The 14,597-nt window shown below is 39.4% G+C and overlaps 1 protein-coding gene across 8 annotated transcripts in view; it reads right to left on the bottom strand.

Annotated features, from left to right (window-relative positions):
• The window catches only part of CALD1 (caldesmon 1), a 197,220-nt gene that overhangs the window by 109,590 nt on the left and 73,033 nt on the right, over positions 1-14,597 (bottom strand). For 6 of the 8 annotated variants that reach the window (XR_009960259.1, XM_062591030.1, XM_062591016.1 and 3 more), the window contains one exon: positions 8,522-8,615. The exons of the other annotated variants lie outside the window; for them this stretch is intronic. The gene's annotated coding sequence lies outside the window, so the exon portion shown is untranslated. The remainder of the gene's footprint in view (positions 1-8,521; positions 8,616-14,597) is intronic. 8 annotated transcript variants of the gene reach the window in all.

Below are 14,597 nucleotides of genomic sequence, written 5' to 3'. Positions count from 1 at the left end.
GGCTAACAGTCGGGATTCATTAGACCTTTTATGATGATTCTTTCTGGTGTGCAGATATATGATGAATCTCAGATGTTTAAATAGCGTATAACAGTGCTCCATTGACCTTGCTGAGTACAGTTGGAGGGAAAGAAAGGTAATTTTCCTCAAAGAAATGTTAAAAATGTGTCTCCACTATAGCACAGATGCAGAGGATAAAGGAACTCCAGAGGGATTAAAATATTTTAGATTAATTTGGAAGAAGGCCACATTGTGTAAAGCCTGGTTAGTTTGGGCCTTTCCAATTCCACACCATATAAACAAACTCATTTAAACTGCATTTGTTAGAAGGAATGTTAAAAAAAAAAAAAAATCCCCCAAAGTAGTTGTAACTCAAATGACCTCCAGTTCTGTATTCTCTTCTTACTGCCTAAAGAACAAACATATGTATAAGGTATTCTAGCCAGAGTTTGTGCAGTTGCTGCATGATTCATATTGTTTGAAAATTAAATCATTTAAGTAAAGGGATTCTGGTCCCCTCAAGCAAAGTTTTAAAACTTAAGCACGGCTAGATATGGTTGGTTCTCGAGCCTGCTTAGATCTGAAGACAACCATTACTTACAGACTTTCCTCCATCAATGTGAGGGATGAATCCTAGTTTCCCTGTCTTTGTGGGAATGTGGTCATCTGCGGGGGGGGGGGGTGTTTTGTTTTGTTTTGTTTTTGTTTTTTTAAGAGTAGGAAAATCTTTGCTTTGAGATGGATTTCAGCAGATCTTACTAACACCTCACCCCTACTATCAACGCAACTAATTAAGAACTAACCTAGCATTCAATGTTCCAGCATCTGGCAGAAGGAAGTTCTAAATGTTTACTCACTTTCGAGACCAAGTTTTGCCTTTTCTACTCACATTGAATAGTGGGTTTGTCCTCAGAGACTTCAAAGAGAGTTCACACAGTATGGTATTAAATGACCATAGAAAGTAAGCAGTTCCTGACCTTCATGAATTAAGCCAGATGAAACACAAAGAAGGAATATGATGGCAGCTATGAGCCACCCAGAGGGGTAACGGCATGAAAAGGACTGTGAGCCATTTTGCATAATCAGCATCTAAAAACAGCAGGCACTTAAAGAAAAGGGACTTTCCTTATCATAAACCATAAATCTCTGAGCAACTTGACAAGAGGAAAACTCACCCTCCTATCTGTCACATGGATGAAGAATGCTCTCCAGCACTCCCATTCCTCCATGAGTTCTTGAAGTTACATCCAAGTGTTTGACTGTAATTCAGTCACTGCACAAATTCCTCTTCCCTCAGAGGACATAAGGCAGCTGGCCAAGCTGAGGACAATATATGGCCTGCTCTCTCCCAAATGCCCAAAGGAGCCAACATCATTTCACCACTGAATGTAGCCATCGTGAAGTGGAACATGGCAACTTTAATAAAGTTCAGAACAATAGAACTCAACAGTTCAGAATACAAAATAAGGGGAAATGTTATTTCCATTACAAGTAATGTAATTACAGAGAATAAAAAAGTAAACTTAAACTGAGATTGAAGGGCTAGCATCTCTTATTAAAGTTATTATGAGATCTCATGCATATGACATTGTAGTAGGCTATGATGTAATTTATGGTTATGACATCACACCTGTACAATTCCTCTCTCTGTGATGAGAACTTCGGTGGCTATTATGTGTGATAGCACATCATTTCCTTGCCACAGTGCTAGTGGTTAAAATTTTCCATGTGATCTTTTTCCTGTTGATAGTTACCGCACATTAGCAATAAACACATTCTCCAGCATCTCCTGTGCATTTTTATTTTGATTGTGTCTATTACCAGTCCTGTGCCTTCATACTCATACAGTCTACTCTCTTTGGAGACACTCCAGGTTTTCAGGGATACAGCCAAAATCAGAAAGCTGTCTGAGGGATTTTTACGTTATCAAAAAATCAACTCAGAATATAGAACTTCTTGTAGTCAGGTTTTGTTCTTTAAATGTCATCTATGGTCCTCTGTTTGTTGACATACCACTACACACTCATGAAAACAAGATGTTGTCTAGGCCCTTAGACTTTCGTGGTAAAGCAGCTTTTAAATAAATGCTTCACATAATTTCAGAAACAGATGTTAGACAGTAAAATTGCACGTTTGCAACAGAAATGGCCAAAACCTACTTACTAGCACTTGGAATTTTCTATTTTGTGCTCCACTGCAGTACCAGCAATGGATGAAGAAAACAACAGCTATCAGACCCTAACTTTCATCTAGAAATGTATTTATTTTTAAGCATATGTTACTCTAAGACATTTACGATTAGAAATTAGTATTTTGCAACACCCTCAACTCCACTGTTTCACTCATGTGCCTGATGTTCTGTGTCCATATAGCCTATCTTTTCTGAATCTTCAATAGGATTTGGGTTTTTCCACTATACCATCTCCCACAGCAGCTTATACAGAAGCTTCTCTACTCCTTGTAGAGAGATATGCAGGGTTTGTACGATAATTTTTGCTGTGGCCAAAATACCATTTCAAGTCATTCTGACTTACACCTGTCTGAAATTATGCACTGCAGCATGTTTCCCACCGTCATGCTAGTGATGTCCTCTTTCCTTTGAGGAGCACCACTTACAACTGGGAAGGAACAATGCCCTTCATCTTGCTTCATGTTCAAAAGTCAGTGCATGGCACCTTAAAAAAACAGCTCTGAAGGCTGGTCTCTTTTTAGATGCTTTCTTTCTCAGTTTAGCATTAGCAGTGATAACTGCTAGTCTGAAAAGTCTGTAAGATATTCAGCCTAAATATTGCCTCTCTTAGTACTTCTAGCATAAACTTAGGGCCTCTTAATATTCGTAGTTAGACACCAGTGTACTAATAACATATTCTCACTCTTAATATTGCTTCTTCCCTGAATGATTCAATTGGAATATGTCTGTTACACGTAGTAATAAATTTTTAAAACTAGTGATTTACCGGCTCTTAGTCAAGCAGCAAAAGAAAGATTAATTCAATTGCTCAATAAATCACATTGTTTCAGTTTAGTTGCATTCTGCAGCCTAGTTTGTGCAGTCTGAGGTAGTCAGAGGTAATGTTATGGCCATAGAAACACAGCGAGGACACAAATATATAGGGACGTAAAGTCACCAAATGGCTTTTTTTGCTTAGAGCCATCTTAGTGTACTAGTAGCTGTTCTTAGTTCTGGCACCGAGGCGAGCCCCCTGCTGCACAGAGCTCTTCAGGTGCATCAGTCGTGCATTTCCCGTGCTCTGGGCTCCCCAGCACCAGGCTGGCTCGGGCACAGCACCAGACTGGATTTGGCAGGGAAGCTGTCAACAGCCACATAGCACCACGAAAGAGTTACAGCCCAAGATGTCGCTGCACTAAGCTGGCTCTGGCATCCCTGCATCTGCGCTGTGATTCATCCAATGCCTCAATACACTGCACTCTGTTAATGCTATCAAATAATCAGCTGTTGGTTATTAGACAAATGCATGGAATAAAAATTCCAGCAAATTCTAATAAGCAAAAAAATAACTGGTGTGACTCAATGAATAACAATAATTAATGGACTTAAATTTTATCTTGAGATCTGTGGTGTCTTTTTCACAGACTTTTCTCAGGTTTTGCCATTCAATGTTTTCTTTGTATTTCTAAAGAAAATAGTCCCCAGTTGTAACACAAGGCAAAAGTATGACAGTGAGATTTGTCCTACAATGATAAAACTAGCAAAAATGGAATACTTATGATAACCCTGTCTTTGAAAAAGATCAGCAAAAAGCCCTCAAGCTCCATGAACATGTTGCAGACTGCACGTCACATAACTAAGGACTACAATTTTTCCCCTGAGGCTCCCATATTTAACAAAGGGAAACACTACTTTCAACAAAAGATGCTATTCTAGCTATGCGCCCTTTTACCCTGTCAGAGAAACAGCTGGTATCATAAAGTCACAGCTAATTTGTATCATGTCTGCGTTAACAGTCAGATTCAGTTTCTATCAAACTTTCAAAGTTGGACTAATACCAGTTGATGGATGACAGCTTTTCTTACCTCCCTTCTCAAAATATATTTAAACATTGCCCCCACATAAACCTCCCCATATTCAAAATACAAGTGGATTGCTTTAATTTGTTTCATATAACAAAAATATAAGAAAATTTATAACAACTAATAAGTTGAAGAAAAAAATTCTAAAGAAGGAGGATAAGAAATTACACCAGAAGTTCTGAAGTTGTGTGACAAGAAAATAGAGCTGTAAAACAGACATGTGGGTACCAAGTGTAGCGGAAAAGAATTTCTCTTAAAAAGGAAGAAAAAAATCACTTGCCTCAGGTAATCTCTTGCAGTCTGGGGTATCTGTTCTCCTAAAAAATGTCAGTCTGCCTGCAGAGACTTTAAGGGCTTTTTCAAGGTCAGCACTCAAGCAAGTCAGGGAAGGCCAATTTCAATTTTTTCTTCTTTTTTTTTTTCTTTTTTAAGGGACCTGTTTCTCATTTATGCTACTAAATGTCATCTACTCTTATTTTAAGATCCCCGAAGCAGAATGCATGTGCTGTGTAAAGGGACTGTAGTGAAAGTGAGAGTCAGGCCAAAGACTTAACAACTCCAAACCCACAGCACTCATGTGCAAAAAACTGCAAGGATCAGTCTCTTCTTGGAAAACAGACATAGGGGAATTTCCAGAAATTGGGAGTTCAAACTCAGTTCAAATAAACATCTAACTGGGCTGGTGCACTTCTAAGACTACCCTCCACAGCACCTGAGTCTACAGCATTAGTTTGAGACAAGATGTCCTTTTGAGATTCCAGCTAGCTCCTGCTTCCAGATCATCTAAAAGTTTTTGACCAAGTCTCTTTAATCCTGGGATCAGAAAACATCATAGTAATGTATGAAAGGTAAGTCTCCCAACATCCTGGAAATTAGGGAAATATTGCCCCTTTTTAATGCTGCACAATATAGTGTTTATCAGGGTTCTGAACAATTGGCCCCATCTCTCTGGAACAGCTCAGACTGCTCCATAAACTGTGTCTCCTACAAGTGAACATCATCTCTGGGAAGTTCAAAGCATCAGCATTTCAGCTTTAAAGTGATGGGAGAGGTTAACCCAACTGAGCTGAGAAAGAGTAGCCGTCAAAGACCGAAGAATCACGGCGCCCAGCCTCTTTCTCCCTCAGCGCACACGTTCCCTGCCTGAGAAGGTTAATATCGCACAGAAGACAATAAGATACAGCTTCTGCTGTGCCTAAGCTGTGCTTGGCACTGCTCTCTGAAGGACTGCTTGCCAACTAACGGAGCCAAAGCACAGCATGCTCCTGCCATATCCTCTCCAGTGAGCTATATCTGCTCTCTACCTACTGAGAAAATGCAGATAATCAACTCCACTCCCTTCACTCCAAGCACAACAATGAGTCTGCCTCTACACATTATCCTTATTTTTTTTTTCCTTTTTTTTTTATTTTATTTATTTTTTTTTTTTTTTTTTGTTCTTAAACCTGTGTCTGGCAGGGCTGGGTTTATTAGAAGCAGATTGCTCTTCAGCTACTCAATGTGTCAGTTTTACAATTCCTAGGTGGTGTAATTCCTGGAAAATAAAAAATGTTCTTCATCCAAAATTTTGGATGAGTCACAGCAGGTTTACTTGTTTTGGTTCTCCCTTAAATGAAGCAGAACTTTCTATATCTAAAGGATGCTCTGCTTTTTTTGGTTTCAACTGCCTATTAGCTGCATATTTCTTTCAGGCAGACTTTTCTAGCAGATGACACCCACCAGTCAGGGCTCAGCAAGCAGTAAAAGGCAGCCATCACATTTTCATGGGACTGTGAATTGCGCAGGAAGAACAACGCTATTACTTCTTGAGCTTGCTCTCCTGATATTAAACTAAACAAAACCCCAAACAGTTGGCCTTAACACCTCTTCAGGAATGTTACGCTACACAAAAACCAATCGGTTCTCATCTCTCACAAGAGACCCTTTATCAAAAAATGCCCTGGCCATGAACAGAGGTCACCTGAAATCCCAGAACCTACTGGGAAACTCAGGCTGCTAAATTATACCCAGTTTCAGCCCATCCTGACTGATGGAACTGAGGCAAGATTTGATGTTATATCTCCTCTTCTGAGCAGCAGAGAAGACAGATCAGAGAAGCAAGACCCTACACACATCTCGGTATAACTCATCACCAAAAAAATAACAGAAAACTAGCCATCAGAGGCTATACAGAAATACTTTCAGTCCTGAATATTTAAGAGAAGAGCTGACCAAACCCTTTCATACAGAATGCTTAACAGTGAGTATCTTGACTTTTAACAAAACACACATTTCCAAGGAAGATTAAGCCACCGTTGTTAACTAGTCTTTTTGAACCTTAACTGTATAAGCTGACAGGAATTTATATGAGCATGTCTCAGTTTCTCTTCAAAACTCTGACTTGGCTGTATCCAAGAATTAACTAACAGAAGACTTACAGGACTGTCACATCAATACCAAGTTAAATTAATGCACTTTATACTAAGGTAAAGACATGTGCTTTATTTCTAGTTCTTCACAGATATTTTGTTGATTTTTATTCCTTTCAAAATGAGTATATTGGCCTACATAGTTTGTTTCAATAATTTTCTAAAGACAACTACTGGCTTTTTTCTTCCTGTAGTATTTTCCTTCATGTCCTTTAAAGATCATCTTCCCATCTGGCCAGATTTACAATGGGAAGAGAAGGTGAACTGTGGAATGTATTATCATATTTTGCCTTTTTTTCTTTGTGACAGAATTATTCTTCCATTTTGACGAGTGCTATGCAAACACAATGGGACTTTGGCATGAGGCAGATTAAGCTCTCCTTGTACTCTCCACTAGAAGTAGATGAATGAGTCACTGAGGGATAGATTTTCAGAGGCACTTTATGCATCAAAGTAAGGCACCAGCTCAGAAGTACACTTAAGTGCAGATGTCAGCTATGAACAGCTGAAGAGTCTTGCTGAATCGCCACAGTTTGCACACTCAGACAGGTCTACTGCTCCAGTTGCCGAGCTGTCAGAGGAACTCTGGAGGGCAGTCACTGATCTCTGAATGTCTCATCCTAAGCACAGGGTAGAGTACTTGCATGTCTGATCCCACTCTCTTTTGGAAACCATGGCCTTAATCTTCTTGGCTCAGATTTTTAAGGTATTTAGGTACATCATGAACGTACCCAAGGAAGCATATAGGAGCGTAAATTCAGTGATCTCACTGGAAGAAGTGTTTTATGGAAAATTTTATCTTGTTCTGAATCAGAAAGAAATCATAATTTTGGAATACCAAAATTTCCACAAACTGGAAATCCCACACTGTATCTGGCTCCAGTCTCAAATACTCCCTAAGAGCTCAAAAGTAATACAGAATTCAGAGCAACCCAGGCAGAAAACAGCCTGCAACAATTATCAGTCCATCCAGCACTTACACAGACCTTCTCAGAAGTGTAGGCAAAGTTAAATTTGTTTCCTCAAGGATGACAACAAAAACAGCTAAAAATGGGCCCAGAACTAGCATTCCTGACCAGGGGGAGGAGACTGCTTGAGATGAAAGAAATGCAACCAGCTCTCAGCCTCCAGCCCACTCGCTGTCTTCCTCCACACCGCTCTAGCCAGAAAGAAGGTAACAGGGCAGAGGTACAAAAGAGGTTCAGGCACACAGAGAGCGTGGTCACCTGTTGGTAGGAATAAGAAGCTCACTGTACCCTGAGTTGACTGAGGATGCTGGTATCGAAGGGAGTTGCCTTGACCTCAGTGCAACATTTCTGACCCCATCAGACTGCTGTCATAAGCACTGCTATAACTTAAAGCGAGTCCTCAGTTTGTCTCCAGTCTGGAATTTCTGTACTGAGGGGCTGTAGTTTACAGACATTAGAAACATTTCTTCTAACTTGTTTGTGAGCCCTTTCGGGGCACTCACTTGTTCTGTTGTTCTAGAAGTGAAGTGGGAGAAAAATGTTTGTAAAAAATGTCTCTTAAGTCTTACATGTTTTAAATAGTAAGCACGGTTACTTGGACCTCCCATACTCATGCAGACCCCTCAGAGCCTGCTTGCTCTGAAAACAGCAGAAAATACAATAGGACAGAAACACCACCTACGCTTGAGCTTAACGGAAGTAAGTATCATTTCAGGTGCACACTGCAAGCAGAAAACTTGCTGAAATCCAATAGAAAAATAGATACAGCTGTGGAAAAGAAAAAAGGCACCCACAAAATAAGTATTGTAAAATTCCAAGATTTTGACTTGAAAATAAAATTCAAGATAAAATCTTTAAAATTTGCTATCAGTTCTGAAGAAAGTAATCTGTGGTGACAATGACTCCAAAGGAGTATCAGTGAGAGGTCTAACCGCTGTTCACTGAAGGCAGAGCTGTCCATTGACTTTCAGAGGGATTTGGATTAGCCCCCAAAGAAACAAGAAAGCACACAGAGAGAAACCAACCCCTATATTTAAAAAAGCAATATAAAACACCTCTGAATTCCATTAGCAAGGAATTTAGCAAGCAAGCAAGCATTTTAGTCATACTCACAGGAAGGAAATCAGAGGAAATAATCTGATCGTTTCAGTAACAAACCAGCTGCTGATGAATTCAAAATGACGACTCCAGAAACAAGAGGTGATTGCTATGGAGAAATCAAAGAGTGAGCACTGGTTAGCAATAGCGTAGTTATTGCAAACATTGGGGGGGAAAGCACTGTTCATATGCCTTTGGTAAAGTCCTCCTTAGCAAAGCCCCGATATTTTTAGAGAATGAAATACAACATAGCAAAATTTTGTGAAAATAGTGAAAAAAACACTATTAAAAGCTCTATAAGCTAGCATTTGACAAAACAGACTTGAAATTCCCAAAAGCTCTCAACAGAGTCTCTCACTAAAACCTCTTTAAGAAGTAAAGCTGATATGGGCTGAGCACAACGTCCTCTTGTGATTAGTAAGATATGAAGCAAAGAATCAAACTAGCTAGTGAGTTTCCATAACAGAGCAAAGTTTCCAGTGCAACTCCCTAAGGATCTATACTGGGACTTGTGGTGTTCAATATGTTCAAAAGTGTTCTGCAAAAGCAACAGTAAGAAGAACAAAGTCTGCATATGATACAAGATTATTCATTATAATAAAATCTAAAGTCAATGCAATGAGCCAGGGAAATTGTTCACAACGAATTTCTGGGGCAGACTGCATTTAGTGAGTGCTTGCAAGCAGAAGTACAGGGGTGAAAAATAACCAGATAAATCTGTACGTACACAGTGATCAACTCTAAGTGAGCCAATATCACTCAGCAAAGATCTTGGAGTCTAAGAAACTGCTCTCTGAAAATACCAGCTGATCAGTCAGCAATTATCAAAAGGCATGTTAAGAATTGGGAAGGGGGGAGCACAATTTTTGTTTTATCTAGGTCACACACATAAATACATGGCATACCTATTTTCTCATTTTTGTGTGAAGTTCTGGTTACCCTATCTCAAGAAGTCACCCCAGGAAGGACACCAATAACAATCAGAGCTTCGACACAGTTCCTAGCTAGGAGGCTATGTAGAATGTGACTCTTCATTTGGAAGAGAGAGGTAATTGAAGCAGGATATGAGAAGGACCTCTAAAATCCTGAACGGTTTTGAAACACTAAATGTTGTTTCCTGTCATGCAAAAATCAGAGTTCAAGAAGGAATTACAAGCAAAAAATGAAGGACAGTTTTATCAGGTGTGAGAGATGATAATCTGGATGTGATCTCTAGATTAGAAAGTCTCAAAGGAAAGATGGTCAAGCCTCTGCAAGAGCATATAATAGGAGCCACTCTAAACTTACCTTGCCTCTTCTGCTTTACTATAAGCAGTTGTCTCAGCATCATGGTCAGATATAGGGTATTAGCCTAGAGCTTTTTTTTTTCTGACACAATATGACAACATCTCTATAAATGTCAATTTAAAGCAGAACAGAAGAGCTGCCACCCTGATACAAAGATAGTACAATAATTTGTGGGCAATGTAGTGGAAACTCGTAATGGACACCTAGGAATAGAGTGAAAAGCAGCTTCATTTTTCTTTGACGATTCACTCTGCATTCAGCTACCACTTGGCAGTATAGAGACTCACCATACTAAAAATAAATGCAAGCTTTCTTCAGAGAGCCTGCATGGTCCATCCTCTTCGTGCCTAAGCATCTCCATATAACACATCCTGTTGACAATGTGGTATGCAGGTGAAATAGATTATTTAAGTTACTGAAGTTTATTATAAGTAATTTAGGATCAGCATATGAGAGTGTATTTGTATTAATATCTGGTTATTCAGAGGGCACTCTCACTGACTTTTGGGGACTCTTGATGTAAATGACTATTCAGCAACTTCAAAAATGGTTTCCACAGTCTGGTCACTAGGTTTTATAGACACCTGCTTGTGGTTTACATTATTGAAAGCTTTGGGGTGGTCAAAGCCAACATTTTTATTCATTCCATTATAAGTTTTAACATCAGATTCAAAAGAGATCAGAATCCCATTTTAATGCTTAGTAAGCATTATATATCACACTGCAGAGCAGTGTGAGAGGACATCTCTAATAATCAAGGTCTGAAAAGCACAACCAGGAGCTTCTCAACATCTTCCTTTCACTGGTTACTCCTGCTTATAGACAGAGCAGACTGGGCTCTATCAGTCCACAGAGCTCTGACTCATGTACCGCTTGAAAGCCCTTCCAGGTTACTGAGTTCATGCAGACTTTTGCACTGCTCTGAAAAGTTGACTTTGCTTTTTTCTATTTGCTTAGTGCTTACTACTTGACTCTCAGCAGGAATAGCTTGATGACATTCTGATCATGCACTACACGGGTTTCTAAGTCTAGAAGGCTTTTTCTGCTTCAGACTGTTTGCTCCCCTGAACATCTTCAAGATTTTTTAAAACTGGAGACAGCTCTGTGAAAGAGTCTCCTTTTCTCTCCTACATTGTTGCTAATATTCAAGTTGCGCAGTCCTCTTCTGTTTCCCTTGTATTCGTTCTGTCCTAAAGTAACGTTTTTCTGAATTGAGCTCAACATAATTTATAATCTCAATAAAATGACTGTAATATGTTCTCTCACTACTTGCTATCCAAAAGAACTTCCATCACATCACAATTCCATTGTGAAATGACTATAAAGGGCTAAGAACCAAACAGGAAATTTCCACACAACTTGAGCATGAAGGAAGTTCAGGTCCGGGTCGAAATCCAGACTTCATAAATCTAAACCCTCCAATCCAAGAAACATCACTAGAGTTTGGACACATTATGGCTTGTAATCTTCAATTGTAAAAATTGGCCCAAGTTTTAGTGATTCTTCTGTCCTTAGAATTCCCCCAATCATAAACATTAGGTTCATATTCTGCTATCATTCAAGCAATGGCATTAATAGCATTGCAAACCTAGACACACACCCAGCACTGCACATTCAAGCACACAGTGGAACTAGGATGCCAGTATCCATTAATTACAATTTTAAAAACATAAATGGCTTAATCAAAAGTTCTTTGTGGCCTAAGAAGTGAGGGAATTTTTACTACCTTGTCTGTGTAGCTAGGGAAACCAAAGCACATCCAAGGCCTTCAGAAGGTGACCTCTGACACTTAATCAGGTCTTTCAGATGAATGATATATGCATACGCACACACACACACACAAAAAGTATGGTTCCTTCTTACTCTGTTAGTGAATTTGAGTCCATTTCACCAGGTAGTTTTGAACAGAAATAAAGTTTAGAGAGTCTAATTAACAAAGTTACATGCTCTAGCTGGCCCATTTTATCCACTAGTTCAGTGGTTAGGACCTCGACAGGGTTCAGATCTCGTCTCTTCCGGAAGGGATTTCAGCCTACATCTTCCCAAGGGGTGCCCTAACTCTAGGATATTCTACATTCCTTCCTATCTAAGAGTAAAAGAGGGACTAGATCACAGCAGCATAAGTGCCCAACCAGCTTAATATCCTGTCTCTGACAATAGCTGATATCAGATGTTTAGGGTAGAGTATAAGAACAGGAAAAGCATACAATGTTGTTTCCCATGAACACTCTCAGCCTCCCAGTCACAGTTTGGGACTTCCAGAACGCCTGAAAGGCGGAACATGCATATTTACTGTTCTCCATGGCAGCTTTCTTTCACTAGTATTTCCATTACCTGCAAACATTCAGTAAAATCCCATAGCAGAGACATCCACAGCTCACTGAAGTGCTATGGGAAGAAACAGTTCACTCAGAGAAGTAATTAAACCTTTGTACTAATGCTGGAATTCAGTTATGCCACTTCTCAGCTAAGTCACCTAATGCATAGTTAGGTGGTGTGCAAATAGAAAATGTTTTTCATTCCAGCACCCATTATGGAACAATCCCAAACTGCCCAACAGCAAGGTGGTCAAGAAGCTCTTCTGGAAATAGGACATCTAGATTTCAGTCATAAGCACTTACTTAATCATTTAGAAAAGTGAAATAATATCAGTAGGAGAGTAAAAGCACCATAAAGGACAATTTCAGTGCACTTTGGGCAAAAGAGAGAATCCATCTCCTGCATTCTGTTAGTGACATATTATATAATAAGAAGGATTCCTCCTTCATCCTTTAAATGTAGTATTGCATTTCACACTCACAAACTGTTTGAGGTCGAAGGCACCTCTGGATGTCATCTAGTCCAAACCCCCTGTTCGACCAGGGCCTGCACACTGCCCAGGACCATCTCCAGTCAGGTTTTTAATACCTCCAAGGACAGAGACTCCAAAACCTCTCTGGGACCTGTTCCAGTGTTTGATCACCCTTAGAGTAAAAAAAAAATTTCTTATGATTAAATGAAATTTCCTGTATTTCAATTTGTGTCCATTTCCTCTTGTACTTTCACTAGGCACCACTGAGAAGAATCTGGCTCCACCATCTTTACTGCCCTACAGCCACAGGTTAACCTGGGATCTCATTCTGTTAGGTTAAAGCTAGGGATTTTTGCCAATAGATTTCAGTATTGGCTCTTGGGCAAATTAATTTTTTCACAAGTTATGAAAATGGGAGAAGAAAACCATCTTTTAAGAAAACAGTATAGGTGAAGTATTTCTTTGTTTATTCATTTCTTCCAGATTTCTATTTTTCCCTTCAATTCTTATGTCAAGATTGCCATGCAGTTTATTTATATAGGAAGACATTACAGACGGAGTATTTAATTTTTTTTTAAAAAAAGACTTTCCAACTTTACCTCAAGGGAGCACTTAAAAACCTTTCCAACTTTTCCTCAGATATTCAATCATTTTTAACAAAGGAGGCTTTTATTATGGTGTTTGGCAGAACCACCATAACAACAGAAGAGGGGCACAGGAAGCCTTGTACTCATCCATTAACATCAGGCAGGTGCCCAAGGAATTTATTTTCCAGCATGACCTAAAAAAGGGTGGTGGTCTGTCTCCTCATCTCCTGTGAACTGCTCACCTAACCACTTACGCAGCTTGTCAGTACACAACATCAGAATTTAAAGTAAATAAAAACACCTATTAATTCCCCTGCAACAATACACAAGGAAGTTTAATTTTAAAAACTATAGTTAAAGCCCATTGACTTCAGATTGAGCGCACACTTACATGCTCTGTTGAACATGGATGGTTTGCTCTGTCTAAGCTCTATTTCCCAGATGGCTGCAGTGATTCCTTAGTTAGCAATTTTTTTTGTTAATGTTACAATTGGGACTGCAGTAGTATTGAAAAGCCCCAGCATTCTGGGTGCTATACAAACAGCAAGACAAAAAGGTAGTTCTTACTCCCGAAGACCTCCTAAACCAAGTACAAAAGGGGTCAATCGACACAGTAGAAATCTGTGATCTAATAGTTCTTCTCAATTAATTTAATATACTATTATGTTATATATGTTAATACATTATTTCAAAAAGGATTTATGTTATTTAAAAAAGGATTAGGGAGTTCCAGTGCCATCTCAACCTCAGCTGAAAAATGATAGCTTTACTGTGGTCCTGTGACCATGAGGACAAAGCCCACAGGTCTTCTATGAAATCTTTAATCTTTCAAATATGTAGCTATGTGCATATACCACTGTTAGTTTTCAAATGATATAAAGCACTTAGCCTATTACAGTTTCATCATTTCATGGTCTCATCTGAGGAAGATTTCAGTGACACAGGAAAGTATCAATAAGTATAGATGCATAGGGGAAAAGTGAGATGGAGGGATAAAAGTGAGATGGAGGAAAAGGTTCCCCACCTCATCCTACTTTTTGTTCATGAACCACACAGGCTGCATAATGTACAGGGCTGATGGTCTCAATAGTCCAGATGTGCTCAGGGTCTAGAGGTAAAGAGTCAGAGAAGAGGGAAAGCATGATGTCAGCAGTGCCTCTTCCAGCCCAGCTGCAGACTATATTGGACATGAGGGGCAGGGAGGAAAGAAATCCTTCTCCAACATCCACCCTTTGGCATTCAGCTTGTTGCAGGCTCTCTGGACCTCAGGTTTAATCCACTCCCAACCCCATGGGCATAGCAGAACACATAGTTCTCCAGAGCCAAACTCCAGGGTACCCGATTCTGTATGTTAAGACGCTCAATGAATGTTCTTAACTACAAATTTGAATCACTGTCTATGGGTCTTTAAAATAATGCAAGGCAG

This window comes from Rhea pennata, chromosome 1, assembly GCF_028389875.1.
Source record: "Rhea pennata isolate bPtePen1 chromosome 1, bPtePen1.pri, whole genome shotgun sequence".
Lineage (NCBI taxonomy): Eukaryota > Metazoa > Chordata > Aves > Rheiformes > Rheidae > Rhea > Rhea pennata.
This window is presented reverse-complemented; position numbering and strand designations above follow the sequence as displayed.